Consider the following 18145-nt stretch of genomic DNA (forward strand, 5'->3'; position numbering starts at 1 on the left):
GGGGTAGGTTTTCTTCTTTTCTTTCTTTTTTTTTTTTTTTTTTAAATATTTCCTGCTTTCTAATGTATCTCTGGGAAAGTGAGCTAATATAGCAGCAAAATTGGGCAGCGCTGCTAATCCCCAAGAGATTGGCAGTGTTGTACTGAGCCCACTATTCTTGCCAGGCCTTTACTGCAGATCATAGTGACTGTGTAAGCCCTGCGGCCACAGAACCGTGGCAGCTCATATTAGTCACCATTTAGTAACATGGGTAATTTAGGAATCACTCGTGTCTCTACTTTTCAAGGTAGGAATGTAAGTACCAACTTTTCTAGAGGGTTCACCGGGTGCCCATGGTCTGGAGCTAGAGACTTGGGTTCATGGCCCAGCGTTGCTACTTGCTAGTTCTATGATGTTGAGCAAATAACTTCAAAATTTGGAGCATTGCTACCTGCTAGTTCTGTGATGCTGGGCAAATAACTTCAAAATTTGGAGCATTGCTACCTGCTAGCTCTGTGATGTTGAGCAAATAACTTCAAAATTCAGAGCCTCCATGTCCTCTTATATAATATAACATATGCATATTAATGGAATTTTCTTCATAAAGGTAGGTGCATGTTAAAATGCATAGCATTGTATAAGTACTCAGCTTGACACATGACAAGCTTGAAATTTAAGTGTCAGCTCGTGTTAGACCAGTGTAGTCCTAACAGTAGCTCTGGAGGCTGATGAGGAACTGCCTGCCCTAAAGAGGTTAACTCCTTTCCTAATGCACGTGCTTAGTACGTTTTGGAACTAGCTCTCCAATGCAGTTTTGATTCATTCCAAAGTGTATGGTCTATTCATGATGAAATACACCTCAGTATCTCTTGCTATTTTTTGCTAGAGATATTTGAAATCTAGCAATGTTGAGCTTTTTGGGGGCCTTGACGTGGATACAAATGATAAGAACAGGTAAAAAGACTCATGTGGAATTTTCCTCATATTAATGCCTGTGTAGAGTTTAACCTTTTTAGAAAAGTTATATTAATGGTGTGATTCATGGCTGAGTTCCATTGCAGTGGGAGCTGCAATTCTCAGCAGTAAGTTTTGCTGGTGCCATTACAGTCTTGACTGCTAGTTTACTGAGAAGCTCATCTCTCAAGCCTGAGGGAATATTCTGTCCAGCTCCCGATCTTATTTCCAAGAGAAACAAAGACACACTGGGTGTGGCCATAAGAAGGCCACCCGGGTGGTGAGGGCTGTGAAGACACACGCTAAGAGGGATAGGTGTTGGATTTGGTGTGAGAAGGCCTGATGTGTGAAGAAAAAGGATTGCACTTTAATGTTGAGGCTCCAGACAGCAGGTCTTGGGATAGATGTAAGGTACTGGGAAGATTTGGGTTCAGTGAAGAAAGAGAGTATTAAGCCTAAAAAGAGTTTGGAAATAGAATGAGCTCTATGAGGGCATGAGTTGTTTTCCGTATCTACAGCTGTGACCAATGAACTGAGAGGAAATTTTTAACCATGTTCTTCCAAGGAATTATGCATGGATAAGATAAAAAGTTCCTTCTTACTCTAAGTTTCCATTACTGTGATGTATGTGGTGCCTGTCGATTTGCAAAAGGTTTTCTTACCTCTGTTGCTTTCACTCCCTCGTGCACAGTTCTTCAGTTGACCAACAAATAGCTATTTGCTCCTATTGTATGGCACTAGGTACCAAGTATGCAATAGGAAACAAGTATTGCTCTCAAGAACCTTACAGTCTTTTTGGAAAAATTGACAAGAAAACAGACATTTGTAATAGAGCATGGTATGGGCTATAAGGGGAAGGAAAAGAACACAGAGGAGGAATACCAGCCCTGCTAGAGGTGAGAGAAGCAAGGCTTCCTGGAGGAAGGGATGTCTAGAATGGTACTTACTTGGAGCTGAATAGTGATAGAAACCTAGCAGGCAAGGCTTTAGAGTGGGCAAAAGCCTGGAGGCCTGAAAGAACAAGATAGGGTGGGGGAGCTGTAAGCAGTTCTGTTTAGTTGGAGCAGAGTGTTGGAGGTGAAGGTGGAGACACAAGGAGATGCTACTGGAGAAAGAAGTCATTGTAAATGGCAAAAATAGCCACATTTTTTTTCCCCTTTCATCATCAGGGAAAGTCTGCTTTCTTGTTTCATCCCTTCAATCTGAGTTGGCTATAGGACTCGCTCTGGCCATTGAGAAATTAGCAAACATAATGCAAGAGGACACTTGAAAAATGTTTGCAGGCTGGGTGAGGTGGCTCATGCCTGTAATCCCAGCAGTTTGGGAGGCTGAGGCAGGCAGATCACCTGAAGTCAGGGGTTCAAGACCAACCTGGCCAACATGGCGAAACCCCATTTCTACTGAAAATGCAAAAATTAGCCAGGCATGGTGGTGCACTCCTGCAGTCCCAGCTACTCAGGAGGCTGAGGCAGGAGAATCACTTGAACCCGGGAGGTGGAGGTTGCAGTGAGCCAAGATGGTACCATTGCACTCCAGCCTGGGCAACAAAGTGAGACTCTGTCTCAAAAAAAAAAAAAAAAAAAAAAAAATGAAGGCCAGGCACGGTGGCTCATGGCTGTAATCCTAGCACTTTGGGAGGCCGAGACAGGTGGATCATGAGGTCAAGAGTTCGAGACCATCCTGGCCAACATGGTGAAACCCTGTCTCTACTAAAAATGCAAAAATTAGCTGGGCATGTGGTGCATGCCTGTAGTCCCAGCTACTCGGGAGACTGAGGCAGGAGACTCGCTTGAACCCAGGAGGTGGAGGTTGCAGTGAGCTGAGATCGTGCCACTGCACTCCAGCCTGGGTGACAGAGTGAGACTGTCTCAAAAAAAAAAAAAAAAGAAAAAGAAAAGAAAAATGCTTTCCCATGGGAGCTTCTTGCTACTCTTTCAACCTGACACTGACATTTTTATAAGTCCAAGGTGGCCTGCTGGATGGTGAGAGACATTTGCCTCAGTTTCTTGGTCATCCCAGCCTACACTCAGCTGTTTTCAGAAATAGAGTTGCCTAGCTGACCTGCAATTGACCATGGATGCACAAGTGAGCCCAGCTGAGCTTAGCGTAAGAACTGCCCAGCTGAACCCAGCCTAAATTGCTGATTTATGGTATTATGAGCTAAATAAAAGGCTATTATTTTAATCCATGAAGCTTTTGTGTGTGGGGTGGGAGTGGTGGGGTGTTTGTTTGTTTGCAGTAGTAAGCTAATTGGTATGGCAGTCATGGAGACTTATGAATTATGTTAATGAATTTGGACTTTCATCTGCAGGTGTGTGGATATTTCAAAGGGTTTAAGCCATGAAACTGGTAGTATCAGATTTGTGTTTTAGAAAACTCACTGTTGGATACAGCCAATGACATCATGTGTGGTTAAGTATCTTGCAAGTTGTAAATAGGTGTGCAAATAGAGTTAATGAGTAAAAACCATACATACACATAACCTGGAGATGCTTGGGACACAATTTCAAGGCAAACCCTCAGGTCAAACCTCTGAAAACATCCAGTAATGGCATGCTTCTACTAATATCACATCTGGCTATAAAAAAAATTATCTCCCAAGTACCCTGCCTCTGATATCCAGCCTAGGGCCTAGAGGAACTGGCCAAAGCAGAATGGCTTGGAAAGATGGTCAGAATGCACCAAGATCATGAAAGTTTCACTTCTCTCAAAGAGAGACCTGGAACAGCAGTCCTTCAGGCTAATGTGGTCCCCGTATCACAGACCTGGTCATGGACTCTCAAAAAAGCCTTTTAAGAGATTCCCATAAGGAGATTAACAGAGACGTGCACGAAGATGAGTGTGTTTCTTCTTTAAGGCATACTTATAATGTGAAAAATGAATATTATAAATGTCCAACAATAGGAAAATGATGATATAAACTTTTATACAACTACGTGGCTGAGAACTATGCAAATGTTATAAAGTAGTGTTTTCAGGATGACCACAAAGAAAAAAGTTAGCATTTTAACAAAATATGTACAGAGTATGGGAGAGACAAGTTTTCCACCAAAATCCATTCTCCCCTTTTAATAATAGAATTTAATTTCTTAAAATAATAGATTTTTTTAAAGAATAGAAACCCAGATTTTTAGCTGGACACATGGCTACACAGCTAGAAACCTCATTTCTCACCCTCCTTGCCTGCTGGGGCGTGACCATGCATCTGAATTCTGGACCGTGGAATGTGACCAGGAGTGATGTGTGCTATTTCCAGATTGTCTCCAAGTAGTTGGCTGCTGGATATGATTATGAAACTGAATTATGGGCCGTGGAGTGTTTCATGCCATTTCCAGATTGCCTCCAAGTATTTGTGGACATGTTCACACATTTATCTTGTCCCCACGTATTTGTGAATGTATTCATATGTTTCTTTTGCCCATTCTTTACCCTGAAGGTTGAGTTGCAGATGTGATTATGGGGTCCTAGAAGATATATCTTGGAGCCAGAGCTTATCTAGGGAGTAGTTGTCTCTTGTGTTGATGAAAGTGCTGAGCAGAGAGAATGGCTCACCAAAGCACAAGTGACCCATGAGCTACTGTGTGTTGAAGGGACACTCATTTGAAGGTCACTGCTAGGTGCTCAGGTGGACAACACAGAAAGCTCACACACAGTCTGCAGCAGAGTAACGGAAAGCCAAGTCTTCACACTTTTAGCCCAGCATCTTATCTCTTAGATTAACTGTGGCATTGTGAGGACTGCAAGTGGTTTGTTTTGGGGTCATGTCTTCTTTTGCCCATTTCTGCTATCTCTGTTGACTCTGGGCTCTCCTACTATATATATATGATTTGGCTCATGCAATTATGGAAGCCAAGAAGTCCCACTATATGCTGTCTGCAAGCTGGAAAACCAGGAAAGCTGATGGTATTAAATCCAAGCTCAAATGCCAGAGAACTAGGAGCTACACTGTTCAAGAGCAGAAGAAGGTGCATGTCCCAGCTCAGAGAGAGAGAGATAATTCACCCTTCTTTCACCTTTTTGTTCTATTCAGGCCCTCAATGGATTGGATAATGCCTGCCCACATTAGTGAGAGTGGATATTTTTACTCAGCATTTTTACTCAAATACTAGTCTCTTCTGGAAACATCCTCACAGACACACTCAGAAATAATGTTTTACCAGCTATCTAGCCATCCCTTAACCCAGTCAAGTTGACACATAAAATTAACCATTACACCCTCCAAAATATTCTTATTTTGAAATTCTCGCCCACAGTACCTCAGAATGTGATCTTATTCTTTAAAAGGATCCTTGCAGATGTAATGAAGTTAAGATAAGGTCATTAGGGTGGGCTGTAATCTAATATGGCTGGTATCCTTATAAGAAGGCATGTAGACACACAAAGAGAAGATGGGTGTATGACACAGGACACAGAGATTGAAGCGTAGCAGTTGCAAGCCAAGGATTGCCAAGGATTTCCAGAAAGCAACCAGAAGCTAGGAAGAACCAAGGAGGGATCTCCCCACATGAGCCTTCAGAGAGAGAGCATGGCCTTGCCAACACCTTGGTTTTGGACTTCTAGCCTTCAGAACTACACGATAATAAATTTCTGTTGGTTTAAGGTAATTAGTTTGTGATGGTTTGTTATAGCAGCCCTAGGAAACTGATACAGTCTCTCTGGGCAGCCTATGTCTATGCAGAAATGGCCACAGTAGGCAGAGCTGTCCAAGCAGTGAGCATATATAGGGCTCTGACCCCTTACCGAGGGCCCTGGGGAAGTGATCAGTTGGCCTGGCTGCAGCCCTGACTTATAGGGTTCCTTTAAGCAATGAGGTCAGAATGGGCCAGACAAGAAAAATTGCAAGATTCATTATTTAACACTGACTCCTACCAGGGTTATGGGGAAAATAAACACATCAATGGTACCTAGAAGATCTTTCTGGGTGGCCAAGCTAATAGAATAAGCCGTATTCTTTATCTTCTCTTTCATGGTATCATTCTTTTTCTGCAACAAAACTCCTCCCAAATTGTACCTAGAATTCCTGAGAAAGTGGAGCTAACTAGATAAATGTGAACATCAGTACACCCCCCAAAAAAAAATACGTTACTTCATTTGCATGTGATATTCTCATTTAAATTTCATTACCATAAAGTGAGGGTTCTATTACCAGGGTAACCAGTAATAGAAAATGAGCAGTATGGCTTTGACAAATGACTTACTCCACTTTGGCTCATTCCTATTGTGTTCTTGGTTACCCACTTGCTTGTGATTAAAAGAACACAAACCATTCCATACTTTTGTCTTTCTCTCACCTTGTTTTGCTTTTCTCTTTGCCTAGAATCTCACTCCTTACCTTCCAGTTAAGCCTTATTTGTACATAGAGTTTCTACTGAATTTGCTAATTTATCGTTTTCATTTCTTCTAGCTGAACTTGATGTTGTTTTCCCATCTCCTGCTCAGCAACCTCTCCCTCTGATAAACACTCCCATGACTCCCAAAGTTCCCATGACCATGTTCCCAGTGCCTGACATCCAGTCACATGATCTATATGGCATGTCCGGAGGTTGAATTTCTGCATGACTGTGAATTAACTCCATGACCATGTGGTAAATTTTTCAATACTTCCAGGAAGCAGGCTGCTTATCTGTAAAATGAGATGCTCTACTTTATGAGAGCTAAATTTCACAATGTATTTGAAGCCTGACGCATATAGCCTTTGTGTTACTTACTTATCTAATGCTGCATAACTTAGTAGCTTAGAGCAGTAATAATCTATTATCCTTCAGTTTCCATGACTCAGGAATTCAAGAGTAGCTTTGCTGGGCTGTTTAGGCTTGGAGTTTCTCATGAGTTTGCAGTAAGATATTGGCTGGACCTACAAGTATTTGAAGGCTTGATGGCAGCTGGAGCATCCACGTTGAAGGTGGCCCTCTCACATGGCCCACTCTACATGGTGCTGGCTGTTGGTGGTAGACCTGATTTCTCTTTATGTGGGCCTCTCCATAGGGCTGAATGGATGTCCTCATGGTTTGACAGCTGTTGTACCCCAGACAGAGCAATGAGAGAGAGAGAGAGAGAGAGATGCTGAATCCTTTTCTTTTTTCGAGATGGAGTCTGGCTCTGTTGCCCAGGCTGGGGTGCAGTGGTGCGATCTCGGTTCACTGCAAGCTCCACCTCTCGGGTTCCTGCCATTCTCCTGCCTCAGCCTCCCGAGTAGCTGGGACTACAGGCGCCCACCACCATGCCCGGCTAATTTTTTTTGTATTTTTTAGTAGAGACGGGGTTTCACCATGTTAGCCAGGATGGTCTTGATCTCCCGACCTCATGATCCGCCCACCTCAGCCTCCCAAAGTGCTGGGATTACAGGCATGAGCCACCGCACCCGGCTGCTGAGTCCTTTTTATGACCTAATCTCTGATTTCTCATAACATCAACTCTGCCACATTCTTTTTGTTGAAAGTGAGTCACTAAGTCACTAGGATCAGCCTACATTCAAAATGAAGGGATTTAGGTTCTACTATTTGAGTGGAAGAGTGTCAAAGAATTTACAGGCATATTTTAAAGCCATGACAAACTCTTAATAAATGTCAACTTTTATTATAAATGTAGTATATATTTTGGGGATATAAATATATATATGTATACATGTACAAATATTTGTGTATATATAATCTGTATGTACAATCTATCTATATCTATATCGGTAGTAAAAAAAAAAAAAGTGCTGTTTTTAGAATTTATTCCATCTTGCTCTGGTACCCTCTTAACCACTGATGCTGAGGAGTGTGGTGGAGTAGTAGAACAAAAATTTGGTAACTAAAAAGATCAATCTCTTCCTTTTTTAAAAAAAACAGTTTTTTGGCTGGGTGCAGTGGCTCATGCCTGTAATTCAAGCACTTTGGGAGGCTGAGCAGGCAGATCACTTGAGGTCAGGAGTCCGAGACCAGCCTGGTCAACATGGTGAAACCCCATCTCTACTAAAAATACAAAAATTAGCTGAGCATGGTGGTGGGCACCTGTAATCCCAGCTACTCGGGAGGCTGAGGAATGAGAATCGCTTGAATCAGGGAGGCAGAGCTTGTAGTGAGCCAAGACTGTGCCATTGCACTCTACCCTGGGCAATAGAGCAAGACTCTATCTCAAAACACAAAAAGAAAAAATAGTTTTTAAAGATCCTCTAAGGTAAATAAGCTGTTGATTAAAAGCTCAAACTCCCTTTGGGCCTGGTGTTTTCCCTCTTAGGAAGTTATTCCTTTCTTCTTGGAAGGACCACACTCACTCACTTTGGCTGGGCCTGTTTCTACAGCTTGGCTTTGCACACAGCTTCCTCCACCCTACTTCATGTTAGCCCGGACTAGGCCCCCATCTTTCTTCTTTGACTTCTCAATCAAGTCATCCTTCACTGTCAAGTAATGATGGGAACTGAAGATACATTTTTTTTTTTCCCTGAAATTTAGATTTCTAGGCAAGTTGCCAAAGGGTCATTTCTCCAACAGGGTACCTGATATCTGGCAATTCAAATTTTTGGAAAAGTAATAATGTTATCAAATAAATAATTGTATAAAGCAGAATAATGTATTTTTATTTATTAATTTTTTAAAATTACTGTACAGAAAAATTAACTTTTTGGTATATGATTCTATGAATCTTAACACATGTATGCTTTTCACAATTAGGACACAGAACAGCTACAGCACTCCTAAAACTATCCTGATACTTCTTTACAGTCAGATGCCCTGCACCCATTCTAAACCCTGGCAATCTGTTCTCTATCACTATTATTTTGACATTTCAAGAATGTTATATAAAATGGAATCTTTTGAGGTTGGCTTTTCCCCCCACTTAGCCTAATTCCTTTGAGATATATCCAAATTGTTGCATGTATCAATAGTTTGTTCTTTTTTAATGTTGTGTTGTATTCCATTGTATGGACATACCACAGTTTGTTTTTCCACTTACCAATGAAGTATTACCAAAATACCAGGGGTTTGTCTAGGTCTCATTTCTCAGTGCACAGGAAGCTAGTCACTGGGACAAAGAGTGTTACCAGGGAAGAAGGCTTTATTCGGGTGCTGCAGCCAAAGATACCGGAGTTGAGTCTCAAGTCCATCTCCCCAGTCAGCTAAAATCAGGGGTTTCTATGTAGGAGAAGGAATGTTGTTAAATATGAGAAAACAGGAATTAAGGAGGGATAAGGAAGAGGAGATGGTAAACATGAATTGGGGGAATAACGAAGAAAGTTGATTAACAGGAAATAGGGAAGGCTAAGAGAATCATGTGAAGAAGGTGCAGTGGCTCACACCTGTAATGCTAACACTTTGAGAGGCCAAGGTGAGAGGATCACTTGAGGCCAGGAATTCAAGACCAGCTCTGGTGACACAACGAGACCCCACCTCTACAAAATAAAACAACAACAATGACAACATGATACATAAGGGGTCTGGCATCTCATTGTCTGGATGCAGTGATACGGTGAGTTTCAGTGCCTCAGTTTCTTGTTTGAGGTCTGGTTTTCTGAGGAAGAAACTTAGATGATAAGACAAATTTAACTTTCAAGTTTTAAGACCAGAAGTGTCAATTTCTATGTTTATTCAAAAAGCTGCAAATGTCAGTTCTATGGGACAGTTAAGCTGGTTTCAGAAGGACGTTGGAGTTATTTCCAGTTTTTGGCAATTGGAAATAGAGCTGCAATAAATGTTCATGTACAGATTTTTGAGTGAATACAAGTTTTCCTTTCTCAAAGGGGAAATGCCCAGCAGTAGAAATGGTATCATATGATACTTGTATGTTTAACGTTATAAGAAACTGCCAAGCTGATTTAGAAACTGGCTATATCATTTTCTATTCCGACCAGCAATATGCAAGAGTTTCAATTGCTCCAAATCCTCACTATCACTTCGTTCTACTAGTACTTTTTATTTTAGCTATTCTAATACATATGTAGTGGAATCTTATGCTTTTAAATTGCATTTTTCTAATGGTTAATTATGTAGAACATCTTTTCACATGCATATTTTCTATCCCCGTATCTTCTGTAAGCAAGTGTCTGTTCATTTGCCCATTTTCAGATTGGGTTTTTGTTTTCTTGCTCTTGAGTTTAGAGAGGTCATTATGTATACATAATAAGTTTTTTGTCAGATATGTAATTAGAAGATATTTTCTCCTAGTCCATAGCTTGTCTTTTCACTTAATAATGTCTTTCACAGAGCAAAAGAATTTAATTTTAATGAAGTCCAGTTTATTTTGTTTTATTTATTTATTTTCTGAGATTGGGTCTTGTTCTGTCACCCAAGTTGGAGTGCAGTGATATGATCACAGTTCACTGCTGCCTCCAACTCCTGGGCTCAAGACATCGTCCTGCCTCAACCACATGAGTAGCTGAGTTTACAGGTGCACACCACCATGCCTGGCTGTATTAGTCTGTTTTCTCATTGCTGATAAAGATATACCGGAGACTGGACAATTTACAAAACAAAGAGTTTTAATGGACTTACAGTTCCACGTGGCTGGGGAGGCCTCACAATCATGGCAGAAGGTGAAAGCCAAGTCTCACATGATGGCAGACAAGAGAAGAGAGAGCTTGTGCAGGGAAACTCCCCCTTACACTAACCATCAGATCTGTGATACTTACTATCATGAGAACAGCACAGGAAGGACCTGCCCCCATGATTCAATTACCTCCCACTGGGTTCCTCCCACAACACGTGGGAATTCAAGATGAGATCTGGGTGGGGACACGGTGAGACCATATCACAGGCTAATTTTTTAAAAAGTTTTCTGTAGAGGTTAGGTCTTGCCATGTTGCCTAGGTTGGTCTCGAACTCCTAGGCTCAAGCAACCCTCCCACCTTAGCCTCCCAGAGTGCTGGGATTACAGGTGTGAGCCACAAAGCCCAGTCAGTTAATCAGTTTTAAAAATGGTTTGTGCTTCTGTGTTATTTGTAAGAACTCCAGGCTTTCTATCTTTTAAGGCTTCTGATAAGAAATCTGTCATTCAAGTTGTTCCCCCATAGATAATGCATTATTTCTCTCTGCTTTCATTCTTTTCTGTCTTTCTTTCTTTTTTTTTTTTTTTTGAGATGGAGTCTCCTACTGTTGCCCAGGCTGGAGTACAGTGGCATGATCTTGGTTCACTGCAACCTCTGCCTCCTGGGTTCAAGCAATTCTCCTGCCTCAGCCTCCTGAGTAGCTGGAATTACAGGCACCTGCCACCATGACCGACTAATTTTTGTATTTTTAGTAGAGACGGGGTTTCACCATGTTGGCCAGGCTGGTCTCTAACACCTGACCTCAGGTGATCTGCCTGCCTTGGCCTCCCAAAGCACTGGAATTACAGGTGTGAGCCACAGCACCCAGCCTCTCTGCTTTATTTCTTTATTTTTTTGTCATTAGTTTTCAGCAGTTTGATTGCCTGGGTGTGGATTTTTTTTGGCATTTATTCTGTTTGAGTTTTACTTAACTTCTTGGACCTATAGTTTTAATCTCTTGCTAAACTTGGGAAGATTTTAGTGATTGTTTCTTTAAATATGTTTTCAACACCGTACTCTTCTTTCTCTTTTTATGGGATTCCAGTGATCTTAATTTTCAATCCTTTTTATTGCCCCACAGGTCCATGAGGTTCTGTTAATTTTTGTTCAATTTTTTTTCCTCTTTGTTCTTTGGATGGGATGTTTTCTATTGATCTGCCTTTTGGTTCAGTAATAATTTTTTCTCTTTTCCAATCTGCTATTGTGCTCAATTAGTAAGTTTATTTATTTATTTTGTGTTTATTTGTATTTTTTATTTCTAAAATTTTAATCTTATTTTTCTATATATCATTTAGTTCTTTGTTGAGATTTTCTCTTCCCAGTTGTTTCAAGAATATTTACTATTACTTGTTATGGCATTCATAGAATAGCTACTTTGAGATTTGTTGGAAAATCCAAGCACAGTAATACACACTGATATTATAAGGCCACCGACATGGTGGCTTAAACAACAGAAATTTAAAATGTTAGCAGGTTTTCTTTCTCCTGGGACCTCTTTCGTTGGTTTGCAGGTGGCTGTCATCTTTCTGTGTCTTCACATGGTCTTTTCTTTGTGGGTGCATCCTTGGTATCCCTTTTTGTGGGTCCTTTAATCTCCTCTTTTATAAGGACACTATCCGTATTAGATTAGAGATCACCCTAATGACTCATTTTAACTCAATTACTTTTTCAAAGGTCGTATCTCCAAATACAGTTGAATTTTGTGTGACTAGCCCTTCAACATACAAATTTTGGGGGAGCACAATTCAGCCCATAACACTGTGTCATCTTGATGTTGCTATCTGTTGAGTGTTTTTTCTTATGTAAATTGAGATTTTCCTGGTTCTTCATGTGCTGAGTAATTTTGCATTGTGTCCTGCACATTTTGACTGTTATAAGACTCTTGGTCTTATTCAACTCCTATTGAAAACACAGGTATTTTTGTCTTAGCAGGTAGCTGACCTGGTTAGGTTCAGGCTACAAATTTTAACCTGGCTTCTGTGGGCTGTAGTTCTTTTTTTGAAGACTGTCTCACTGTGTTGCCCAGGCTGGAGTGTAGTGAAGCTCTCTCGGCTCACTGCAACCTCTACCTCCTGGGTTCAAGCAATTCTTCTGCCTCAGCCTTCCAAGTAGCTGAGATTACAGGGATTGTGCTACCACACCTGGCCACTTTTTTTTTTTTTCTTTTTTTGTAGAGATGGAGTTTTGCCATGTTGGCCAAGCTGGCCTCAAACTCCTGACCTCAGGTGATCTGCCTGCCTTGGCCTTCCAAAGTGTTGGGGTTACAAGTGTGAGCCACGGTACCCAGCCGGTGGGCTATAGTTCTGATGTCAGTTTCATTTCTAAAGGCTTCACAGTTAGAATCATATCTGTCTCATATGTGCCTCACTTAGGGCTTGTGACTTGGGCAATGTCTGTCTACATGTCTAGTTCTTAAACTTGTTGGTATGTTGATTAGGGCCAGACCCATGCATACGTAAATTTGAGGTAAGCCACAGAGTTCATAAGCAACTTTATGGGGTTTCTTTCTTGATATCCCCTCTTTTTGCAATCTGCTGGTACTTGTTCCATGGGAGTCTCTTTTTGGTTTCTTCTGCTAGAGAGTGGAGGCTTTAGTTTTCCCACTCTGCTACACATATCCAGAGCTAACTGCTGGGAGGATAAAGAAAAAATAAAAATTAAGGGAGAGTCACTTCACCTCTTTGGAATTATAGCTCCACTGATCAGAAAGGAAGATACCCCCAGGACCCTCCCCCTCCAGCGGGGCCCCTATTGGAGGCCTCTGCCATTACTGCTGTGGAATTGCTTGGGGATCATGGTGTGAGAAAACAGAAAGAATGAAAGAAAGGGAGGGAATTACTCACTCTCTTACATGAATGTTAGGAGTTTGCCTTTCACACCTTGAGGCAAAAAAAGGGTTTCCCCCGGAGCTCTCTGGGTGTTCTGGTGCTCCTTTATGGCTTTCAGGCTAGAGAATACCAGAAGAGAAAAAAATAAAAATTCATCACAGGTTTGGTGGTACTTTAAACTTTCAGGTGCCTTCCCAATCTTCTTACTATTTATTTTTCAGAGTCCTCAAGTAGCTGTTCCATGCAGCTAGCATGTTCTGTCCAGGTTTCATAGCTTCAGTGAAAGCTGTCAGTGCAAGAGACAGGGTAGACTATGCTCATCCCATCTTACCAAGAACTGGAACCTCCTGAAATAAAGCAACATTAAAATTGAATAAAAAATTAAAGTCAAAACCTGCTTTTGAATGCTAATGGTTTTTTTTTTTTTTTTTTTTTTTTAAACAAAGTCTTGCTCTGTCACCCAGGCTGGAGTACAGTGGCATGATCTCAGCTCACTGCAACCTCCATCTCCCGGGTTCAAGTGATTCTCATGCCTCAATCTCCCAAGTAGCTGGGATTATAGGCACCCCCCACCACACCTGGCTAACTTTTGTATTTTTAGTAGAGATGAGGTTTCACCATGTTAACCAGGCTGTTCTCAAACTCCTGGCCTCAAGTGTTCTGCTCCTGTCAGCCTCCCAAAGTGCTAGGATTACAAGCATGAGCCACTGAGCCCAGCCAAATGCTTGAATCCAATAAATATAATTAGCAGAGGATGAATATATAGATAGAAGTTTAAGTAAAAAATAGTAATTCTGACGATGTCTAAACATTTACAAAAGCTTTTGAGAATACGGGCACTCATTGTGTCTGATTTTAGATAAAACTGTATAATTCCAGCTGGGCACGGTGGCTCACACCTGTAATCCCAGCACTTTGGGAGGCTGAGGCTTGAGCTCAAGGAGTTAAAGACCAGCGTGGGCAGCATAGCAACACTTTGACTCTACTAAAAAAAAAAAAAAAAAAAAAAAAAAAAATTAGAAGTGGTATCACAGGCCTGTAGTCTCAGATACTCTGGATGCTAGGGTGGGGAGATTGCTTCAGCCCAGGAGTTGGAGGCTGCAGAGAAAGACCCTGTCTCAAAACAACAACAACAAAAAAACAAAGTACAAAGAAACAAAGAAAACATGGAGGTTTTCAGACAAATGACTAATACTATCCTTGTGCTTATAAAAATGATTAATTTTTAAGTTCATGAGAAAAAGGAGTAGGGAAAAGGAACATTTATCAGTAATATAAGACTGAAACAAAATAAATGGAGTTTAAAAGGATGTGTGTGTGTATGTTAATATGTTTATGTTTAACTGAAGTAAACAGTAAAAGACCATGGTAAACAGAAGAGGAAAGCAGCTGTGTATGACAAAAACACACATCATGCTAGTCTTTGCTGACCACGTGGTGGCACTGTTGGCATGAGACAGTTTGGTGGATTTGTTTAGTAAAATGGATTTGTACACTATATTGCTGATTTTAACTAAACTAATCCTCTTAAAATACACAAGTCATTAAAAAATATTTCCTGCAAAGAAACTTCAGGTTAAGATAATACTAATAATTCAAGCTGCAGATAATAACAAAGAAATGGAAGAACAAGATGCCTCTCTTCCTGGTTTGAACACTTTTTCAGCCACATTGTGAGAAAACAGTCAATGGCTATTGGTGATATATTACTTAGCAGAATTTAAAAAAATAATATATATCCATTTACTTGATCCCTTTAGTTAATATTTTTGATAATAAATAAAGAACAGTATTTTGAAGAAAACTCATGCTTTTAAAAATTTTGAAATGTTTAAATATATTTATCATTATGAGATTTTCTCCCTGAGACTATAACTGCTATATATTACTTATAGAATTCTAATATTTCAACACTAAGTCTTTGAAACTAAATTTTCTGTTTAAAAACCTGTCAAATGAATAAGTAGGTTTTGAAACAATTTATAAAAAAATTATTAAATACCTGCTATTAATTTGCAAAATGATTTACATTACATAATATGGAAACTTATTGGTCAAATATCAACATAAAACTTGGAATTACTGGTAAATAGGGCCAAAAAGTAGGGATGATATTTAATAATCAAAGCTAATATGATAACTTGTATGTGGATATGCTTTTTCCATATGGACCTGCGCTTCTTTGTAAAGTATGTTTTTAACTATGGCAGTCATTAAAATTACAAAAATAAAAATGCATTTGGAAATAGGCTCTCAAATCATTTTATCACAAAATGTTGTTTCCAGATATTTAAAGACAGTAAAGCATACTGAATCATGTCTCTCTTGCTAAAATTAATATTTTTAGTTAAAGCAAAGAAGTTTTATATTATTAATAATAAACTAAAATGAAAAAATTAAGTTCAAAACATTTTATTTTTGATACGTTTTATAATGACACAATCAATAATTATATGTGACACTTTATACATTTTACTGTATACCAGACACTGTTTCATTTATTTCCTTTTTTTATTTATTACTAAGACACCACATGACTATGCACAGGCACTGTTTTAAATGCTTTACATATAGTAATTATTTTAATTCTCGTAACACATAATGATGATTATACTGGTCTCCTTATTTAACAGATCAGCAAAATGAAGCATACAGAGTTTAAGAAACAAACATAAGACCAACTAGCTAATAAGTGACAGAATCAAGAATTATTACTACAGTAATGCATACATTTAATATACATATAAATTACTCATTTCCAAACCAATAAAAAGGCCAATGAAAGTATGAGATCAAAGTTTGGAGACCATTTGTCTAAAGCTAATAGGCATGGTGGCAAGATAAAAATACGTTCATGCAAAGCTCAACCCAACATTTAGTATAGTATATTAGCATTTATAAACCATGTGCACGATTTTATTTAATTTCCACAGTAACCTTTGAAGTAGTCATGTTAATCTCAGAAACACAGCATAATAAAGATAATGTCTAATGGAGCCTGATGGACTTGGGTATAAAGTTTAACATTACCACTCACCACATCCATGATTTAGGGTATTTCTTAACCTCTTTGAATTTCCTTTTTTCTTATCTTCAACAAGGAAAACACACACACACACAAACACACATGCACACAGATACACACACATCTTATAGAGTTACTGTAGGATTCAATAGCATAATATAATAGAGGGTAATACTTAAGAATGTAGATTCAGGAGCTAGACTGTCCGAGTTTGAATCCTACGTCTACAACTTATTAGTTACAACTTTCTTTGTTTAGTTATAAATATTCTCTCTGCCTTAGTTTTCTTATCTGAAATATAGGGCTACTGATACCACCCACCTTACAGAGTTTTTGTATGGATTGATTGATATAGTTTATTAAGGACCTGGAACCTAAGAAATAATAAATGATGGCTATTTTTCATAAATATAAAATGCTTAGCCTATGGTAGGCACCCTAAATAGCAACAATTTGTAGTCATTATACCCATTGAGAGCTTTACTCAAGATTACGCTATTAAGAAGCATCCAGGTCTCTTACCTCTGGATCCCATGCTATAAGCAGCTAGTGTTTTCATGCATGGATAATTCCCTTCTGAGGGATGTAGGAAAAATGTGTTCCCAGGGAGAGAGCACTTAGGCTTGAGCTCATCAAGAAAGGCTTCAAATTATTACTGAGATCTGATCAGGATTTGGAGAGGTAGAAATCATGGAGGAGGTAATTCCAGCAAGAAGGAATTGTGCAAAGCCAAAAGACAGGAGCTGAAAAGTATGTCTGAGGGAGAGTGAGTAAAATGTTTGGCCTGGGGCTGGGTGCAAAGGCTCTCACCTATAATCCCAGCACTTTGAGACTGGGGTACCACTTGAGGTCAAGAGTTCGAGACCAGCCTGGGCAACATAGCAAGACCCCATCTCTAAAAAAATTAGAAAAAGTTAGTTGGGCATGGTGGCATGTCTGTAGTTCCAGTTACTCAGGAGGCTGAGGTGGGAAGTGCACTTGAGCCCAGGAGTTTGAGGAAGAAGTGAGTTATGATCATGCCACTCTGCTCTGACCTGGGTGACAGAGAAAGACTCTGTCTCTAAAAAAAAAAAAAAATTATCTCTATATATGTATATGTATATATATGTTTTATATATATAAAATAAGATGTATTATATATAACAAGATGTATAATTATAAAACAAGATGTATTTTATAGATATAAAACAAGATACATATACACACATATAAAAAACAAGATATATAATCATATATATAATAAAATTTTTGGCCTGGAGCAGACCTACATTTTACAAAAATTAACCTTGTAGAATTAGAGTAGAAAAAAAAAGGGCCAGATGCGCTGGCTCACGCCTGGAATCCCAGCACTCTGGCAGTCTGAGGTAGGCGGATCATGAGGTCAAGAGATCTAGATCATCCTGGCCAACATTGTGAAACCCTGTCTCTACTAAAAATACAAAAATTAGCTGGGCATGGTGGCCTGCACCTATAGTCCCAGCTACTTGGGAGGCTGAGGCAGAAGAATCGCTTGAACCCGGGAGGCAGAGGTGGCAGTGAGCTGAGATCGCGCCACTGCACTTCAGCCTGGCAACAGAGTAAGACTCTGTCTCAAAAAAAAAGAAAAAAAAATACCCACAAGGAGTGAGGAGAGGAAGAACATTATTGTGCCCATCTGGACAAGAGTGGTAAGGACGTAGAACTAAGGGAATTACTGAGGGAGTGGAGAAGAAAGGACAGGGGAAAGATAACATTTTAGGAGAAAAGTCAGAAGAATTTGGAAACTAAAGGAAGGATGAGCAAATGAAGTAGACAGAATGATAAGACACCAGTAATCTCATTGTGGCTGGTATGGCATAGATGATGACATTGAGA

The 18145-nt window shown here is 39.7% G+C and overlaps 1 long non-coding RNA gene across 3 annotated transcripts in view; it reads left to right on the forward strand.

Annotated features, from left to right (window-relative positions):
• The window catches only part of LOC129047538 (uncharacterized), a 165002-nt gene that overhangs the window by 38708 nt on the left and 108149 nt on the right, over positions 1-18145 (forward strand). The window lies entirely within an intron of this gene.

Source organism: Pongo abelii, chromosome 7 (genome assembly GCF_028885655.2).
Source record: "Pongo abelii isolate AG06213 chromosome 7, NHGRI_mPonAbe1-v2.0_pri, whole genome shotgun sequence".
Classification (NCBI taxonomy): Eukaryota; Metazoa; Chordata; class Mammalia; order Primates; family Hominidae; genus Pongo; species Pongo abelii.